The sequence below is a fragment of the Miscanthus floridulus genome, chromosome 17 (genome assembly GCF_019320115.1).
Source record: "Miscanthus floridulus cultivar M001 chromosome 17, ASM1932011v1, whole genome shotgun sequence".
Taxonomy (NCBI): domain Eukaryota; kingdom Viridiplantae; phylum Streptophyta; class Magnoliopsida; order Poales; family Poaceae; genus Miscanthus; species Miscanthus floridulus.
In genome coordinates, this window is record NC_089596.1 from 8,845,155 (window position 1) to 8,866,115 (window position 20,961).

The 20,961-nt window shown below is 44.9% G+C and overlaps 1 pseudogene; it reads left to right on the top strand.

The window, feature by feature from the left end:
- The first annotated feature begins 9,498 nt into the window (after positions 1-9,498).
- Positions 9,499-13,841, top strand: LOC136515175 (alpha-terpineol synthase, chloroplastic-like; annotated as a pseudogene).
- Positions 13,842-20,961: the final 7,120 nt, after the last annotated feature.

Sequence of the window (20,961 nt, forward strand, 5' to 3'; positions counted from 1 at the left end):
CCATTGTTAAAGTGGTACAAGCATACGAGGTGGTTAGGATAAATAAGCGAGCAAAAGAGGTAAAGCCCGATGGTCATGGCGAGGCAAACTCATGGCCACAAGGTATACCTACATGAGTTGGCTTCCATAAGTTCCACGATGGTCGTCCCCTGGTTCGTCTTCTATAGACTAGGCCATGATGGGCTCATCATGTGCGGGTAGGAAGCGCACCGATGTCAAGCCCATGGTGGCCACGTCCTAGAGTAGTAGAAGGGGCTGATGATCATGGTACTAGAAAGTCAACTAAGAGCAAGGGTTCAGGTTATGCTCGACATCACGTCCACGGTGGGACGAACCCATGATAGAAACATTCAAACAGGGCACGAACCCTCGACCGGCTTGAAGGCTCGGTCCATAGACAGACAAAACCACGCAAAAAGAACCGACAACACAAACAACACAAGAACAAGAGCTAAACCGACACGTTAATGACTAGACAGAGTTGCACATATCCATAGCATCATGAGATAGACCGGCAGCGAAGGCACGGCACAGTCAGAGATATAGATGCGAAAAAGAGGGAGATAGACCGACGCGAAGGCATGGCACAGGCATAGGTATAGATAGATAATCATGTATAGGAGCAAGTAAGGAATGAAAATAAATGAAAAGCAAGGGCTTTGTCAATGTTGAAGTTGGCGTCGATGGGGTTCAAAAGTTTGACCTTGACGATGAAGGGCCGTTGTGGCCCATTCGAGCAACCTGCAGCTAGCTGCTAGCCTGTTGTAGCCACCATCGACCGGCAACTGCTTGCTATTGGATGGAGGCCAGGTGGATGAGCAGCAGGCGGATAGAAGCTAGCTGCTACCAGCTCAAGGTGGCAGTGGATGACCAGGCTGTGTCTGCTGTTGTTCGGGATGGGTCGGCGAGGTCCGTGTTGGCCCATAGGATCACCGGCTTAGGTGAGTGAACCACTCACCAGTCTTGCCGAGCACCCGCTAGTGTTGCCGAGCACCCACTAGCCGTGCCGATCATGAACAGGCGTTGTCCATCCCCACACACTATGGCTAGAGCTAAAAGAAGAAGGGAGAACAGAGCAAACACACAATACAAGACACCAGCGTTGGCTAAAGCCCTGTCTGTGAGATGGCAAATCTAAACTCTATCCATCTAGTCCTAGTACAGCTGCCCTGCTGCAACAGTGACAAGATAACATACAGGGCTGACTCTGCGGCGGCCACTGCATGTGCCTACAGTGCTGCAGGTGAGCAGATCGGCGCCTGCACCTACAGTGGCTATAGTATCATAGTAGGGGGCCTTTTCGGCGCCGCCTTCCCCTTGCTATGTTCAAATAAGGTAGCAGTAGATTATCTAACAATCTTCCCCTAATCCTATTGCTAACCCTTGTACCCCCTCCATGCCGATCATCTCCTTCAGTTCCATAAGTCGAAGACGTCTGAGCGGCTTGGTGAGGACATCCGCGAGTTGCCGACCAGTTTTGATAAACTCGATGACGATTTGCCCTCCATCGACACAGTCCCTGAGGAAGTGGAACTTCACGTTGATGTGTTTACTCCGGTTGTGCAGAACCAGATTCTTCGCGAGGGCGATGGCGGGCTGGTTGTCCACCATCAGTGCTGGTGGGTGAGCTTCCACATCGGTCAGCTCGCCCAGCAGCCTACGCAGCCACACAACTTGGCACACTGCTATGGCTGCCGCTATGTACTCTGCCTCACACGTAGATAGCGCCACCACCTTCTATTTCAGCGACAACCATGAAATTAGGGCCGCCTCGAGGAAGATGAGCATGCTAAAGGTGCTCCGTCGCCTGTCGATGTCCCCCGCCATGTCTGCATCGCTAAACACAGTGAGCGGCAGCCTACTCCTACCGATCTTGGGGAAAATGATCCCATGATCCACCATCCTGTTGATGTAGCGCAGTAGCCGCTTCACCGTAGCCTAGTGATCCTCTCTGGGATCCTCCATGAAGCGACTGATGTAGCCCACGGCGAACGCAATGTCTGGCCTCATGTGGACTAGGTAGCATAGACCGTCGATGATGCTCTGGTAGAGTGTCGCATCCACTTTTGCCGTGGTGCTGGCCTTCGTCAGCTTTAGCCGCTCCTCCATCGGAGTCATGCATGGCTTGCACGTACTCTGCCATGCTGCTCCTCTCCAACAGCTTGGAGGCATATGCGCTCTGACCAAGCATGAGTTCCTTCTTCCCCTGTCTCAACTCGATGCTGAGGTAGTAGGAGAGTGCGCCGAGATCGCTCATTCAAAAATGAGCAGCCATCTCATGCTTGAAGCTGTAGATGTCCTCCATGCGCACGCTAATGACGATTAAGTCATCCACATACATGCTGATGACGAGTTCCTCCTTCCCCCATCGCTGCGTGTAGAGCACGTCCTTGGTTGCGCACCGTTGAAACCCAAGCTCGCCTAGCGCGGCGTCAAGCTTGGCGTTCCATGCTCGAGGGTCCTATCGTAGCCTGTAGAGCATCTTGCGCAGTTGGAGCACCCTGTGCTCCTCTCCCTTGACAGCGAAACCTAGAGGTTGCCTGACAAAGACTATTTCTGCCAGCTCGCCGTTGAGGAAGGCCGATTTAACGTCCAAGTGATGGACATGCCAGTCCTTTGCTGCTGCCAAAGCAAGTAGCAAATGGACCGACTCCATGCGTGCTATTGGCATAAAGACCTCATCGAAGTCTATGCCCTCGTGCAGAACAAAGCCTCGGGCGACGAGGCATGCCTTGTGCTTGACAATGGCGTTGAGCTCGTCTAGCTTGACTTTGTACACCCACTTCAGGCAGATCGGACGGCATCCTAGAGGTGGATCGACGAGCTGCCAAGTCTCGTTTTCCTCGATCGCCTTCATCTCCTCCAGCATTGCCCATCGCCAGTTTCCATCGTGCTCAGCTAGCGCGAATGTGGGTGGTTCCTCTGCACTGACGAGTAGCAGCTCTGCGTCATTGAGCAGCCTGCCCGCTAGACCTGAGGGACCTGTGCCACCGATGATGTCGTCTAGCCTATGGAACCGCACCTCCTCACCTTTGTGGAAGGCATCCACAAACTCTGTGATGTCACTTGGAGGTGAGGCGAACTCGATCGACGTCGATGGAGTTCCCTGTTCTACCAGAGTGCTTGGCACATCACCTGGAGTGATCGGCACCCTGGTTGCTGTGCTCGTCACTACTTCTAGACAACTCATCATAACTCCGGCAGTGTTCAGCCACACTGTAGGAGTGCCTAGCCTTAGTCTAGGAGTGGTTGGCACCACTGTAGGACATCTTGGCTCCGCCATGGGAGTGCTCGGCACCCATCCTAGAGTGGTAGCCACCAATGCAGAACCTCCCAGCACCACTCCTGGCGTGCTCGGCATCCCTCCAGGAGTGCTTGACCCTCCTCTTGGAGTGCTCGGCATCCCTCCCGAAGTGCTCGACACTGCCCTAGGAGTGCTCGGCTCCACCGCCAGAGTGCTTGATGCTCCTCTCGGAGTGCTCGGCACCTCTTCCCTAGTGTCTCCACCACCATGGATGACCAAGTGCTCGACGATGAAGGTTCTGGTGAAGCCGCCAGCTTCCCCCGTGCTCGGACTGCTCCAGTCCTAAGCCGCCTCCTTGTCGAACACGACGTTGCGTGAGATAAGCACCTTGTCTCCATGTGGGTCGTAGAGCTAGTACGCCTTGGTATCCTCTGTGTAGCCCAGGAACACCATCGGTGTGCTCCAGTCCTCCAGTTTGGTGAGGTTCGACTTTGTCTTCCTGACTGGTGCTGCATAGTTGGTGCGAGTCAGCATCGGCCAACTGGTGCTGCTGACCTCCCACACCGTGCGAACAACGACCTCCGGTCGTGGCTGGACAGCCACAACAATGCCACTACTCTATCCATCTAGTCCCAGTACAGCTACCCTGCTGCAATAGTGACTAGATAACATACAAGGCTGACTCTGTGCCGGCCACTGCATGTGCCTATAGTGCTGCAGGTGAGCAGATCGGTGCCTGCACCTATAGCGGCTATAGTATCACAGTAGGGGGCCATTTTGGCACTGCCTTCCCCTTGCTGTGTTCACACAAGATAGTAGTAGATTATCTAACAGTCCGACAACGTCGTCTAGCTCCTCAGCAATGGCGCAGCATGGTCGCAGCTCCCCTACGACAGTGAAGACGATGGCACGAAGGCCGGTCTCAGGCGAGAACACAATGAGAAGGTAAAAAGGGTGGGCCTTTGGCTGCTGGTGGCTCCCCGGTGGTAGTGGAGGAGGGCATGGCAGTGTCAGGCGTGGGCAGATGACGAGGAGGTGCTCCTGGGCGTCAGTGTCTAATAGCTATTACCCCTGGTGGGCTCTCAAGGTGGAGGAGTGCTGCGGGTTCAGCTCCCGACGACGGTTGCTGTCTCCGGCGAGTTGGGGAAAGGCAGCACTTGATGAGTAAGATGGTTAGGAGCAGCGACGAGAATAGAAAAGGCAAAAGCTTGGGCCTTGGGGCTCACCGGCGATGTAGGAAGGGCTCGTGCGTTGTGTGGTTTGGTCGAAGCAAAGGAGGTTGCCGACAGTGGGGTAGTGCTGTGGAACGGCGCTGGTGAAGGAGTCTGGCGCTGTGGAGACGGCTCAGCACGTTCACGACGAGGACAAGGTAGAACGCGATGGGGTTCTATGCTCAGGGAAGAGGAAGGCGAGGTGCAGCCGAGCGGACGACATCGCAGTGGCGAGGGGTCGTAGCTCAATGAAGAGGAGATGGTGGTGCTGTGGTGTGGCTCCAACGTTGGTTGGTCGAGGAACAAACCGGTGGTGTGGTGGACGCCGTGGGGCTAGAGGATGAGCTCGCGGCGGTGCTCTGCTTGGTGAAGATGGTGAAGCAGAGGTGGTGGTGGCAGCGACGAAGCCAGCGGGGGGGATACCCGTGCTCCAGCCCCCCCTACGGCCATGATTTACATGGAGCCCGGGCTTAGCCCGGGCTACCGCCATGAGGAGGAAGAAGAAGGCAAGGAGGGGCTGGAGGAAGAAGAAGAGGAAGCCAGCCCTGGCTTCGTCGATTCCTGGCTTCGTCGCTGGGTGGTGGCATCATGCGGCTTAACAAAGAAGGGTGCCAATGCCGAGGTGGAGAGCGCGGCGGTGGAGTCGGGGTTGCGGTGGCGCGGCACGGCGAGGCGAGGATGCGGCCATGGTGGCTCGGTGGTGCATCGTGGTGGAGCGGACGTGTCACAGCGAAGTGGTGTTGGTGGTGTGGTCGACAGAGCAAGGCGGCCACTGCAAGGCGAGGGCGGCTCGGCTGCTCGGGGGCGTTCGCGCGGTGAAGGAGACCAGTGGCGCACGGTGTTGCAAATAGGGAGGAGCGGGGAGGAAGGATGGGACACCAGGCGGCAGCGGTGGCGTCTGGGGAGTGGTGGTGCACGGCTGGGTGAGTAGGGGCGTGTCGCCCCTAGGGTTGGCGCGGCAGCTCGGGCTTGTAGGGGCCGAAGGTGGGCTTTGCAGGCTGCGGAGCTGCTGACTACACAGCTGGGCCAAAGGCGTGGGGCAGGCTGGCTTGATCGGCATGGAGGGGAGGGAGGCGAGCTGGGCCACGCGATGGCTTGGGACAGAGCGAGGAGGAGGAGGCCGGGCGGGCCAGGAGGAGGTGCTGGGCCACGGGGAAGGGAAGGAGGGAGAGAATGGTGGGCTGGTTGGGCTAGATGAGTAGGAGATGGGAAAAAGGATTTTTTGCTTTTTCATTTCAAGGACTTGGGAGAGATTCAAAAGGAAATTTGAGATGAAATCAAAAGGGATTGAGAAGAGTTCAAGGGGAGAAGGAAAGGATTTTCCAATTCCTTTTTGGAGAAAAGAGTTAGAGTTTTTTTCCCCATTTTGCCAAGATGATTTAAGGGAAATCCGAAAAGGAACTTGAGGAGTGAATTTCAAGGGGAATCGAGAAGGGATTCAAATGAGATTGGAGATGAATTCAAAAAGGATTTGAGAAGATCTTGCTACGGATTTGTGCACTCATATTTTTTGTTGCACGAAAACCCGGGTTGTTACACACAGGGCGCGGGACTGGGCTGCCAGTGAGCCAAAGCGAGAGAGAGGTGAGGCGCACGCCTGCGCGGGCTTGATGGGCGGTTGGGCCGGCCCAAGAGGGAGAAAGGGAGCAGGCTTTGCCGAGTGCTAAAATATAGGCACTCGGCAAAATTGATTCGAAAAACTGATTTGCCGAGGGCCAAAAAAATACACACGGCAAAATACCTCTTTGCCGAGTGCCAAAATATAGGCACTCGGCAAAATACGGCTTTGCCGAGTGCTAGAAAAAAGGCACTCGGCAAACTGAGAGTAAATTGCTTGTTTGAGGCCCTAAATGAATTCAAATCAAAAAGTGGTCAACTACAAAGTTTCATAACTTTTTGAGATCTACAATTTTCATTTAGTAAGTTTTTCCATCCGAGGTCGTTTGAAAAATTTGAATTTTAAATTTGAGAGATTCAAACATAGTTTTGCATGATAAGATGATTTCAAATCAAAAAGTTGTCAACTACATAGTTTCATAACTTTTGGAGATCTACAATTTTCATTTAGGAAGTTTTTTCATCCGAGGTCGTTTGAAAAATTCAAATTTTAAAATTTTCAAATTCAAACGTCGTTTTTGCATGACCAGATGATTTCAAATCAAAATGTTGCCAACTACAAAATTTCATAACTTATCAAGATCTATAAAGTTTATTTTGGTCATTTGTTCATCCGACGTAGTGGTAGTAACATTGTTCACAAATCTTATATATGTATCTTCTACTTTCATGAAATTAATATGAGAGATATGAGATATGTAGATTTTATGAACAACGTTATTGTCGCTTTGTCAAATGAAGAAATGACCAAAATAAACTTTGTAGATCTTGAGAAGTTATACAACTTTGTAGTTGAAAAGTTTTTCATTTGAATTCATTTAGGGCCTCAAAAATTGCTTCGAAAAAATAATTTGCCGAGGGCAAAAAAAATGCACACGGCAAAAAGCTTCTTTGCCGAGTGCCAGAAAAAAACACTCGGCAAAGACGTATTTTGCCGTGTGTTTTTGTTTGCCGAGTGTATTTTATTTGGCACTCGGCAAACACGGTATTTGCCGAGTGCCCAATAAAATACACTCGGCAAAGCCTCGGCACTCGGCAAATCGCCGGTTTCCGGTAGTGTGCTGAGAAAACGGGCTGCGCAGGGAGGGAGCGAGGCAGGTTGAGCGAGCCGAAGGCCGAGAGAGGGAGGAGGGAAAAGAAAATTTCTTTTTCTTTTTAATCCCGAGTTTTCAAGAGCATTTTCAAATAGAAATTTTAAATCCTTTTGAGTTTTGGTCAAAACCGGTCAATAAAAAAATAAGAATGCAGAAGCATGTATGCATCAACATGAATCTAGCCTTATGATGGATTTTAATTATATAAAAATTATTATTTCCCTAAGTTTGAATGCTCACAAGAATGCATAATTAAATCAATTTTACCTATTTTCAAAGAATGAAATATTTTAGGTGTTACAGCTGGTGTAACCAAGTTATGAGAATCAGCTCACCATAACTGTTCTCCTTTGCAAAAAAAAAAAAAAAAAAAAAAAAAAAAGCATATCTCTGATGAAAAAGCCAGTAACCGAGATGATCTCAGTTAGATTCTCCATATGCCAGTCTCTAAAATAGCTTTCACACAGCTACAAATCATCTTACATAAGGTGGGAAGAATTGCAGCTGAATAATGATAGTGACACCTCGAAGTACATCTGGGGCTCCAATTTTGTACAATCAAGCGCTTACAAACCCCCTGACACATGAGTCTTACCGGTGGCTATGGTATTGATTTTGTCAGCCAAAGCATAAGGTTTTTTTTTTTTGGTTGTTCATCATGGATAGGCTAAGCACGAGGAATATCCTGAAATGAAAAACATGGGTTTACCATCTTACAACTGTGTCCTGTGTAATCAGGATACCGAGAGGAAACTCTGTAGCACCTGTTCCTTCAATGTCAGTTTGCAAAGCAGTGTTGTGATCTTATCGACTTCGACATCCCCTCAAATGAGGATTTCCCTGACATCACAAGCTACTTCAAAGACAGGTTGTATCCCCAATTTTGACTTAAACAATTCCGGCAGTGATGTCCTCGGCAATGAAGATTTGTAGTAGTATGAAAACACTAAAGAAGATGAATGAATAATGCATGTCACTCTGCTATTCAAATTAATTTTATGGCTGTGTTTTCCTGTTGCTGTAACATAGTCTCATTTTCTTCTAATTGGTTACCTCAAAATAAATTAAGAAAGAGAAGGAAAAAGAAAATAACTCAAGAGTATATAATCCAGGACTGCTTGGTAGTAGGCCATGTTCATGAGCAGTGATCAAGATCTCGATCATACGTAGTATCATGCATGTTCATTAAAGCTTCATCTGAAGTTTTGTTCATCTGTGTATACTACATTGCTCTCAAAAGAAATTTGTAACAACTCACTGTACGTGTGCACTGTTGTAGATAGACATACACGAAAATTAAGCTAGTTTGTTCGCCTGTCACCATCGATGCATAATGCAACTCCTGCGAATGCGTGGCTGTAATAGTCACACGTATATATTAAGCTTAAATTAATCTTCAGTAGTTCAGTATCTCTCATAGTGATTGAAAAGTGGACCCATCTCAAACAAACACGCCTGCATGCATTGTGCAATAGTATATACTATTCGGCGCAATGATAAAAAAAAACTATTCGCCACATGATTTGGGGTTTGGATCGGAGCGAGGAATCAATTATTTTTTAATACATACCTGCAAATGTTTTCCGGACTAAAAATGATTACTATCTAGAGGAAGTAACGTACTACCTCTGTCCTGAGAAGGATATAACTTAAGTTTATAGTAAATAGTATTCACATTTATAACTTAAAATTAATTTATTATAAAAATATATTTCATAATTAATCTAATGATATTTTTTGATATTATAAATATTTATATTTTTTATTTATAATTAGTCAAACTTAATATACTAAAACATGATATTGTTCTAGAATTGCATAAGACGGAGGGAGTACATACAAAGTTTATTGATTGTGAAACGAAAATGATTCGCTGACTAGTCTCTTGTACGATGCCACTGCTGCTAGCCTATATGTGAACCATTGCCGTACGGAGAACGAGACAAAAGTGAGCCTTAGGGGTGTTTGGTTTCCTGGACTAAATTTTAGTCCATATCACATCGGACGTTCGGATGCTATTTAGGAGAACTAAATATGAGTTAATTATAAAACTAATTACACAGATGGAGACTAATTTTCGAGACGAATTTATTAAGCCTAATTAGTCCACCATTAGCACATATTTACTGTAGCACAACATTATCAAATCATAGACTAATTAGGCTTAAAAAATTCGTCTCGCAAATTAGCCACAATCTGTATAATTAATTATTTTTTTCGTCTATATTTAATACTTTATACACGTGTTCAAACATTCGATAGGACAGGGACTAAAATTTTATTGTAGTAACCAAACACCCCCTTACATTTCCCAAAACACAAATGTACTGTCATGGACACCTTCTACTTGAAACCACAACCGTGCAGCAGCAAAAGCAGGAGATGCCATATTGCTCCAGCTCCTGCTGCTGCATCACAGCTGCTCAGGCGATGCCCAAGCATTTCATGGAGGTGGCAGCAGCCGCGGCGGCAGCATGCCATCATGTTGCAATGCCACCAACGGCAACAAGATGAGGGTGACTACCGCCTGCGCCAAAACACCGGCATCTTCCACCCATCCATCTGGGGAGATTTCTTCCTTGGCAGCTCCACCAACCCTGCAGCTTCATCACAACAGGAGGTTTATTAGTTCACCGATATATAACTCTCCTTCATTCCTTTGTATACACATGTAGTTACCAAATTCTTGAAACTAATTAATGAACTGAAGAAGTGGTAGTTAGATTTCAGTTGCATTTCATTATTATGATGAGTTTAACTATGTAGTGTTTTCAGCAGACTCATGACCAGATGGCAAAACAAGTCGACAGACTGAAGGAAGAAGTGGCAGAAATGATGACCACTTCTACTACTGATGCATCTCATCAAGAGAAGAGAAGTGATAGTAGTAGCCTGCAAGAGAGGCTGCACCTCATCGATGCATTGGAGCATCTATGCTTGGATCACCTGTTCGAAGAAGAGATCAGTGCTGCACTTGCACAGATTGAGAATGCTGATGTCAGTGGCTATGATCTTGGGACAGTAGCTCTATGGTTTTTTCTACTGCGAAAACATCGATACAAGGTCTCATCAGGTAGCAATTAATGAACAATTTGTGCATTGTTAGCATATTAATTAGATACAAGGTGATTTATGTTTCATAATCTATGTTAATAATACTCCCACCGGTCTAGTTTGTAAGACATTTCGCTTATGTCAATGGTCAACCTTTATAATCTTTGACCAATAGTTCGGCCAATAATTTTTAACTATCGTAATACAACCTTGATACTATTGTATTTCTCACACCTAAAATGACTTTAAAGTAATCATCTACCCAATGATACCGAATCACGACTATCTGTATAACACCCGGTCTACCAGCCATGTCCTGCGTCAGAAGTCCCAAGTCGAACCGCGCCAGAAGTCCGACGAAGTCACGCACCCGTGCCACTGCCAGGCCTCCTCGCCTTGTACCCTGCTATCCTACTGGCCGCCGTGTGTTGCCATTGTCACCAACTAGCCTTCATTGCGAGCGTACAGATGGACCTTGAATGATTATATTGCCCTTCATGAGGAGTCCTCTAGCATACGGTCGGAAGAGGAGGACGTCTATGCCTATATGATCTTTTTATAAAACTAGATGATTCTCCTAATGTTAAACGGGAGCACAAAAATATGTACGAGATGTCTTATATTGTGTTAAAATTCTTACCAAGCCAAGCATGTGTTTACAGATAATCTCTTGTGTTAAGATTTTTTAATGGAAAAACATTGTTGGAGTGGTGCATGGATAGGACGAGCACAGTGCAGGTATGTGACCGAGTCATTCACACTTAGTGGTATTATTTTTTACCGTTGCAATGCACGGGCACATCCCTGTCCAATACGAATCGTACTACACTCGGAGTTCACATGTCCGCGTCCTACCTAGTTATGATACGAAGACCAGATCCACTTGTCCGCGTCCAATACAAAGTCCTCGTAGCTCATGTCTCTGTGTCCGATTAGTAACGTTCAATTTAAAAAATTGTGACATCGGTGCAACGCTCGGGCATATATCTAGTGTAATAAATTAAAATGTACGTAATATCAATAATCATAAGTTTATAATCATAAACTATATATAAAATAAAAAATGGTCAAAATCTAATTTCGGAGACCGTGCCACGTGAGACTATAAGACTGGACCGACGAGAGTAGCATTATTTGTCAGAACTGATGAAGCAGACAGGCATGTCTCAAATGTGATAAAATAACAAGAAGATATGCTGGGCATGTGGTGCTACGGCGCATGGACTGTGGCAACGTTATGCCTAATCTTTATAGCTCAAATATGAAAATTGTTTTTGAAAGCATGCTATACTTTCTTCTAGTTCTAAAAAGCAGCTGATATTTTGACAAATTCTATGTCATATTCCAGATGTGTTTGTGAGGTTCAAAGATGAAGAGGGAAGTTTTATTGCAGACAGTCCTAAAAACCTACTGAACCTTTACAATGCTGCGCATCTGAGGACCCATGGAGAGATAATACTTGACCAGGCCATACTATTCAGCCAAAAGCACTTAGAAACAATGAGTCCCTACATGGAGGATTCATATTAGCAGGTGAAATAAAATCTGCACTTGAGATCCCCCTCCCTAGAAGGGTTAGAATTTACGAGTTGAAGTATTACATCTCAGCATATGAGAAAGACACCATGATGCCTGAGAAGGTGTTGAAACTTGCAAAGTTGAACTCAAATATTATGCAGCTCCATCATCAACATGAGTTGGGTATCATTACAAGGTGAAGCAATTATTTTCATTAGAAAATATTAAATAATTATTTCTCAAATTACAAACTAGTCCCATGATTGACAATATTATTGCCTCTAATGTATTTAAAGGTGGTGCAAGGGTGTACAAGTTGAATCGAGGCTTCCATTTGTTCGAGATAGACTTGTGGAGTGCTATTTGTGGGCCTTAGGAGTATACTATGAATCATGTTATTCACGAGGGAGAATAATATTGACAATGATTTTTGCCATTGTGCCTATCTTGGACGATATTTATGATTCTTATGCAACTCCAAAAGAATGTATATTATTTACCAAGTGCTTTGAAAGGTTCGTATTGCTTTCTTACTTACAAATATCTTACGTTAGGTTCACAGAATGAAGTTACATATATCTTTACATTGGAACTTGCAAAGAATAACAACACAGAAAAATATGTGCTACTTTTATCTAGCGAATAAGTTATATATATGTTCAGTAAAACAAATAGAATTATCAAAGTTCTATATATATGAAGATAGAAAACTAGAGAGTTTATTGTTTCCTTGAGATAAATATATTGCGATGGTCATAAGTTATGTCTTTTTGGTCAATCTTTGTTAGCTCCAACATGTGGTCAGCATCAAATGTTCCAGCTAGCTTTGGAGCAAACCAATAACAAATAAAGGAATAATTAGATAATCACATTGCACTAAAAAGTTTAAGCATATATATTATTTTTCTATCATTATGATAATATAGAGAATTCATTTGTTTTCCTGGATTTTCATGTGCAGGTGGGATACAAAGGGTGCAAATGATCTCCCGGAGTGCATGAATTCGCTTTGGGGAAAATATTGGATAGCTATGAAACCATTACAAATATGCTTCACCAGGATGAGAGTTATCGTATCCCATACCTAAGATACTTAGTAATGACTTTTTCCTTCCTTATGTACATAATTCATTTTCAGGTCTCACTCTGAATAATTATCTGCAAAAGCGTATGTTATATGTAGTTAGCTACTAGCCTTGCATAATAACTTGATGTTGCTATCAGTGCAAACATGTTTTGTAAACACACACTCAAACTAGCTTTTAAATATTTGAAAATTGGCAATATATTTACTATCATAAATTTACAGACAAAAGACCTTGTTAGAGCCTACCAGATGGAGGTCAAAATGCTTGAAGAAGGATACATTCCAGAGTCTGTTGAGGAGCATCTTAAGGTTTCATCAAGAACTAGCGCATGTTCCCTTTTGTCATGTTCTTCATTCATTGGGATGCATGATGATGTAGCAACAGAGGATTGCTTGGATTGGGTTTCTAGTGTTCCTAATAAAATGGTCCAGGCACTTTCCGTAATTTTCAGACTAGGAGATGACCTCCAGTCATATGAGGTAATATCTCTCAATCTTTAGCTTAAATGATAATTTTGAAGTCTGAGAGCAGACTGATAACTGGCATTTTTAGTTTGCACTTTGACCTTGGTATTACTCACATAAGTACATAACATAGTTGTGTTCCCATCTAGCACTGCTGAGGGACTTTTCTTGACAACCTGATATGGATATTTCTTTGCATGAGTTCTACCTTATTTTCTTACCAATATCTTTGAATATTTAACTTCATGCAGCGAGAGCAACTGATCCCTCATGTTGCTTCGACAATCGATAGCTATATGAAGGAGCACAATGTTTCGATTGAAGTTGCACGTGAGCAGATACACAAACTAAAAGAGGAATCATGGAAAGATTTTAACAGCGAGTGGCTGAATCCAGATAATTCCTATCCAAAGCCACTATTGGAGCGGATATTCAACTTGACAAGGACAATGGAGTTCATGTACAATCAAGAGGATAATTTCACAAATTGCTGCAACCTAAAGGATACTATCCATTCGTTATTGACGGAACCATTTCTCATTCCAGTTTAGTATTTTGCCATTGGCAACCAGCAAATAAACTGTTATGGTACAGTATAGTATGATGGTTTTTTCTACACAAACTTGTAGCTACTCGCATCGTCAATGTACCACTATACATGTGTATATATGACAGCATACTCATTTACCATTTTTCTTATTTCTCTATTTACACATTGTCATAAACTTCAAAGTGAAATACAAGAATAGTTTAAAGCATGTCCTATTATTTAGTATGTTGTTATACTTACATACTGGTGCATAATTCATAAATATAGGTATATGTCCAAATAGTCTACGTATACTCACATACTCTTTCTATGTACTGTCCAAGAGAGGTAGTAGGATCACACACTCAATGCTCATCTCATCCCTTGGGTTACTAGGATCACATATAGGTGAGAGTAGTTACATACATATAGTGTGGGGTCACTATACCCAATCCTTGGGTTACTTGGGAATTTCGAGAATTACTCCAACTAATAAACCCCTTCTAATTCGATGATTTCATCCAAAAAACTGATTAAGAGTTGTGGATTAAGATTTGGCATTTCACCTAGGGCAACAACAGTGAGCACGATGTCAAATTTCCGGCGATCTACTCCCTTTTTTTCATTTCACCATACGGTGATCCTCGTCGCTACGATGGGGTCATCGGTTTGATGGATTTTCTCAGAGAAGAATGGCCATGTCGGCGATGGTAGCCCTAGTCCCTCTCTTCTTCCTTATTCTCTGTTCTTTCTTTTCCTCCTTTGTGTGTATAGGGGTGCTATGGCTGTAGGGTTGTCCAAGGGAAGGGTTCGGTAGAAAAAAAATATGGAGAGAAAGAAAACCACGCCATGGCATGAACTCCAACTCGGGTACTGTATCTGGCTGATGGTCACTGTAGCTCATGTGGCAGTGTATCCTTTTTTTTTTCCCTTTCTACACCTTGCTAAGAATATAACTCTATGATCCTAACTCCGATTAATGTGAATAAGTAGTCAAACGGAAAGACGAGCTCTACGCATCCGTGGTCTCCATTCATCCATCCGAGCAATGGATCAAAAAGTAAAATTTTGAATCTTCCTTTATAGCCGGTCAACCTTCGCTAAATAAAACACTTGATCCATATTAACATTTGTATCTATGCCATGTATTCTCGGGTGTTACACTTAAGGAGCCTGCCTCTGAAATAACACCATTTCCGGAGACGGTTTCGATCTATAGGCTAGCCAATGCCATTGGGCCCTTTGACTAATTCCAGATGTAGATCTTTGCTAGGGACACCTAAAATCATTTTTTTATAGTAGTGTAATGCAATGGAACTAATGACGAAATTAAGTGTTGCACTACTCTTGAAGGCGTGTGTGTGTGTGTGTGTGTGTGTGTGTGTGTATATATATATATATATATATATATATATATATATACTAAATAGTATCTCCCGCTCATTCCACATCGCCTCGCCGCCGCGGCCACCCCCACACGCGCGCCCCCATCCTGCGCCCGGGCACCTCACTTCGCCACCGCGCATGCCCCCATCCTGCGCCTAGCCGTCACACTCCGCCATCCCCCCTCGCGCACCCCATTCTGTGTCGCGTAGCGCTGCCCCGTCCCACTCTGCCTCGTCGTCGCGGTCATCCACCTTCGTGCCCCCATCCGCGCTCGCCCATCGTGGCCACGGCGTGCACCGTGCCACCACACCACCCTGGCGCCACCGAGAGAAGGTCATCGCTGGCCAGGGCATCGTCTCCTGTGGTCGGTCAAAGACACCACGACAGGAGGACCCATATGTTACAAATGCACGTTTCAAGTGTTTCAGATATTTCAGAGGTATGTTGCAAGTGTTTTATATGGATGTTGCAAAAGTAGATCGGGATGTTTCACATGGTTGCAAGTGTTTTAGAGGTATATTGAAAGTGTTTTCAGAGATATGTTGTAAGCGTTTATTCAAAATGTTTCATCTATTTCAGACGTATGTTGCAAGTGTTTATATGTTTCAGTGGCTATACACATATGTTGCAAAGTATATTCAAAATGTTTCATCTATTTGAGACATATGTTGCAATTGTTTTATTTAGATGTTGCATATGTTGTTATGGCTATACACATATGTTTGAAGTGTATGTTATAAATATTTCACCTGTTTCAACTATATGTTGCAGAAGTGCTTCATGATACAATATTAATAGGCGCAGAAAGCGGGCACAAGCGAAGGGGTGGGCGAAACAGGTGGGTGGCCCCACCTGCATGCGCAGCAGCAGGCACGGGCCCACAACAGCATGCGGGGGTGGGCGGGCAGGCGCAACAGTTGCTACCACATGCGGAGCTAGCAGTGCTAGCATGAGCTCATCGACGGCTGGCGAAAAGACGTCATGGCCGGAGGTGGTCGGGCTGAAAGTGGAGGAGGCCAAGAAGATCATCCTCAAAGACAAGCCTGACGCCGACATCATCATGCTGCCCGTCGGCACGCTGGCTCCCATGGATTTCCGCCCTGACCGGGTCCGCATCTTCGTCGACACCGTTGCCGAAACGCCCCATGTTGGCTAGTTGCCCAGCTGCCTTTTACTCCGTCCACAACATAATAAAACATATATATGTATAGTAAAAAGAATAACTCAGAAGATGCCATGATCTATCGTATGTACCCTGTTCATGCATCTTCTGAATGGATCCGGATTTGATGTGTGTTTTACTTTCTATGAATGGTACCATATTATGCTACAAAATAACAACGCTCCTTTTCCCGGCATATCGTCTTTCTGCATATGGAGAATTAATGTGTTACCACTGTTATTTATGTCTAAAGCACGTTCCAATCCTTACATGGATGAACGTACATACGTACGGAAGTGATGATGGGCAAATCATTCAGACACAAATGTGCCCCAATGAAAAGTGCAGCTGACCACAGATGTGCCGATTGCATTTTTTTATAAGAAACTTCCTTGCACTTAAGAACAGAGTACAGAGAGTAGCGCCAATAAAAGGCTCCCAATTTACGGAGGTGAGTGCTTCATTAACCACCAGGTACTGATTAACATGAGCAACATGTGTGCAAGATATAGTAGTTTGAGAGGGATGAGAAGACAAAGATGTATGAGCTTGTTTGGCTAAACTATGAGCTGGATGATTTAGAGCTCTTGCAATCTTGTATAGCTTGTTGAGGTTGTATCTATATTTAATTTGTCTGAATGAAATCCTGTGTGAAGGATGAGAAGACAGAGATGTATGAGCTTGTTTAGCTAAACTATGAGCTGAATCCTTGCCAAAAAAAAAAAAAAAACTATGAGCTGAATGATTTAGAGCTCTTAGCTTGCAATATTATTGTAAACCTTGTAAAGGTTGTCTCTATATTTGTCTGAATGAAATCCTATGTGAGGGATGAGAAGACATAGATGTGCGAGTCATTTTTTGTAAACCACCTGCAATTTTTGTAAATTTTAATCATTTTTATAAATTTTTGGTACGATTCCTGTGAAATTTTCCGTTCCAAAGGAGTACGGTCTAAGTAACAACTTTAACATGAAGGCCAAAAAATGGTGACAACCTCATGCCACTGGGCTAACAAAAATGGTTAAATTCACAAAAGGTTACCATCGTCTTTCTTAATTCGTTGGGATAATCTCGCTGATGACTGCATGTTCTTTTTTTCAAGTAAAATGAAAAGTACCACAGACACTACCTCTGTTCGATCATATATACTATATAATATATGTAACAGCATGCAGAGCTCTGGCTACTTTGTACATTTTTAATGGCATCAAACTTTCATATGTCTCAATCGCCTAAACTGTAAGGTAACGTTGAACTGGAAAGAAAACAATTTCAATCACTACAAGTTAGTAGACAGAGTCCTTTATTTAACTTTGAAATCTGCACAACCGTGTTGACAAAAGAGGATTCGGAATTCGTGGCCGCATTACACGCATCCAGCTTTGACGAATTTGGTGCGTCCTTCATCTTCCACGATCGATATTCGTTGCAGATATTGTTCTTTAATTATATCGGTGGATTATCCCGTTTGCATGTCCAACACGTTAGCTAATAAGAAGCCAACGGCTGTGCAGCATCTTGGTGTTTTGTCTCTATCAATGATGTGAATAAACTATAGTACATATGACATGCGGATGCATTTTTGCCGTACCACAGCTAGCTGGAACGTACGACTAGTAGCATATATACCAGCCATGTGTTCAGTAGAAAGATCAAAAGATAGATAGATTGCACGTTAAGCTTGCGTGGCTTATGACTAATTGTCAACAAGATTGCTTGTGGATTGGGATGTCTTCGTTCAAAGCAGAGAACAGGTCATCCGATCCATTCATCTCCATCGTACATATATCCTGCAGGCTGCAGTACCAGCTCTATAAATACCTCACCGGTGCATACTCGATCACTTCATATAACCAGCAGCAGTAGCGCAGTACAAAGAAGCACGATAACAAGCAACACTTGCCCGTGAGTGTGCCTGCCTTTCTATACCTTACGTTTTTTTGCAATAATAATGTAGTAGTAGTCGTTTGTTTCCTTTTAGTTATTCATTCACATGCCAGGGCATCGTCATCGATCAACTGATTCGCAGTTACGTCGACCCACGACGACGACCATGAGCTCCACGGCGACGGCACCGGAGTGCGGCAGCGCCAAGACGTCGTGGCCGGAGGTGGTTGGCCACAGCATAGAGGAAGCCAAGAAGGTGATCCTCAAGGACAAGCCCGACGCCGACATCGTCGTGCTGCCCGTCGGCTCGATTGTGACCGCGGATTATCGCCCCGACCGCGTCCGCATCTTCGTCGACACCGTCGCCGAGACGCCCCGCGTCGGCTGAAAGATGGAGGCATAGCTGCTGCCAAGCTTCAATACCAATTCCATCCCTGCTCTAGAAAATGTAAATAATAAAATGAATAAATATAACTCGGACATGACATGTATTCATGTCCCTGTATCTGCCGAATAATGGACCTATGTACGTGTTGCTTTCCTACAAATTATTACTAAATAATTGACTAATGTGATTGTTCTTGCATAAACAAATGTGTGCCATATCAAAACGTGTCCATCCTCGCACGAGTGAGAATATATGAACGAGGTGTTAGCACAGCACACCGCACCCAGGAGACCCGGAGGCCGTATCCAGGCCCAGGAGGGGTCAGGGGAGCAAGACCGTGAGATTGGCTGGCCCAGAGTGGTCGTGTAACGCATGTTCCCATAGGCAGGCCCAAGAGAGAGGCAGATAAGTAAGAGTGTGGAAGGGAAATGTTACAATTTTGAACTCGAACACACATAACATCTTCTTCCCCAAGCCGACCTCTACCTGGCGGAACTCGATCTCTCTCTCTCTCTCTCTCTAAAATTCCCATAAATTTTGAGATTTGCTCATTTTGATTTATTTTGCTGGTGCTCTATTTCAAGTATTATTTTACTAGTGTTTTGCTGCTTCACAGTCGTGCTATGCACTTTATTTATTTAAATCATCATTTTGTGCTATGATAAAAGGAAAGACGGGTCAAGAGAAATCCAACCTTTAAAACAGAGTACCAAATTAAATATGTTAGAATATATAATTAACCAATTTATTCTCACTCCTTGCTCATCCTCCAATTCTTCTTCCATTTTTCTCTCCTTGCTAATGTTCCTTGTTCCCTTGTTCTTGGTCCTGGAGACAGAGAGGCAGGGATGAGAGTGGTGAGAGATACGAGTGGAAGAGTGGCTGGTCCGGTGATTTGGGCTTCTCCACGGGCGTCAATCGTCATGTGAGGGCTTCAAGAGGGTCAGGAAGCGGATAGCACAACATTTGCATGTTGTTGTGCCACTGCCGCTGGTGTCCTAACGGATAGTCAACCGAGACATGACAGATAGTCCATCGGGCCCTCCTAGACTCTGACAGGCTGATTGATCAACTTGTTGACTTGAAGGCTGACGGACAGTCTGTAAGAGCATCAAGGGGCACTGATTCCTAGGCTTCTTGACTTGGTTGTTGGTGCGGTCCTTCGGTGCTGGGGTGACCCTGGGTTCATGCCGCACCAAAGGATTTCTGCTTATTTAGAGAAAAAGTGGTCCTTGTTGGTTTCTCCAAACAATTGTCTTATGTATTGTGTAATCTTGATGATTTTCTTTTGTCACCTTCTTTGTTTCATAATCTCAGTGTATGAACCTTTTATGTTTTGTTTCAATAAAGTTCTAGTAGGGGGAAACCCCTCCTGTTCTCCTTAAAAAAAAGCACACCACTTGATCCTGCTCTGAGGTCATTAACGCCTTATGGTAAGGCTCTGCTTCCTTGCAACTCAGACTTGCGAGCTGTTGAACTTCTTGGGATGGGTAGGTTTCCTCAATTTGAAGGTCAGGTTTTGTCCTAGACGAGAGAATAGGGTCAAACTACTAAATATAACCATCTGAGGGCAAAGGGTGGCCAATAAACAGATGCTCCAAGAGGTCACTCTTAAGGTTGCATCTAGTCTGAACTAGAGATAAAGGAGCCTTTCTCCGGGTGGCACCTTGGGTCGAGGCTGTAGAGCTTAGGGCGAGGAGGCGGTTTACAAGAGCTTAGGATGGAGAGCTCCCTCCTCCTTTTATAGAGGAGCCGGGAGAAGCCAGGTTACAAGAGCTTAGGCTGTAGAGCTCCCTCCTCCTTTTATAGAGGAGTCGGGTTACAGGAGCCAACACCTAAGCTAGCTCACCTAACCCTATATTGTTAATTATAACACAAGTCCACTGTAACCCCAATTAGTACAAATAAATATCAACACATTTATTACAATAACCCATCCAACAGGAGATGAGTTAGCCAATGCAACACGTGTCATGCCCAACCGCAGGAAGGGAAGGTTTTTTTGTTGATGGTCAACGGAGGGGGAGAGAATCCCCCACCTGGAAGAAGGGAAGGTATTATGACTAAGATACTAGCTAACCTATAATAAGTAATTATAATAAAACATTTTTCACTGTTACCATATCTAGTTCAAGGATTGATAGCTGCTAGCGCCCGTACGTCTCGATGGAAGCTGCGTCGGGACGCCCATGTCTCCATTTCCGCGCGTCCATGTGGGTGCCCGTGTGGCCCGGACGTCGCCCGCGGGGCGACCACTTGTGCCCCCTCCCGCTTCCCACGCGAATCACATGTACAACACCTGATTTACTATTGAAACAT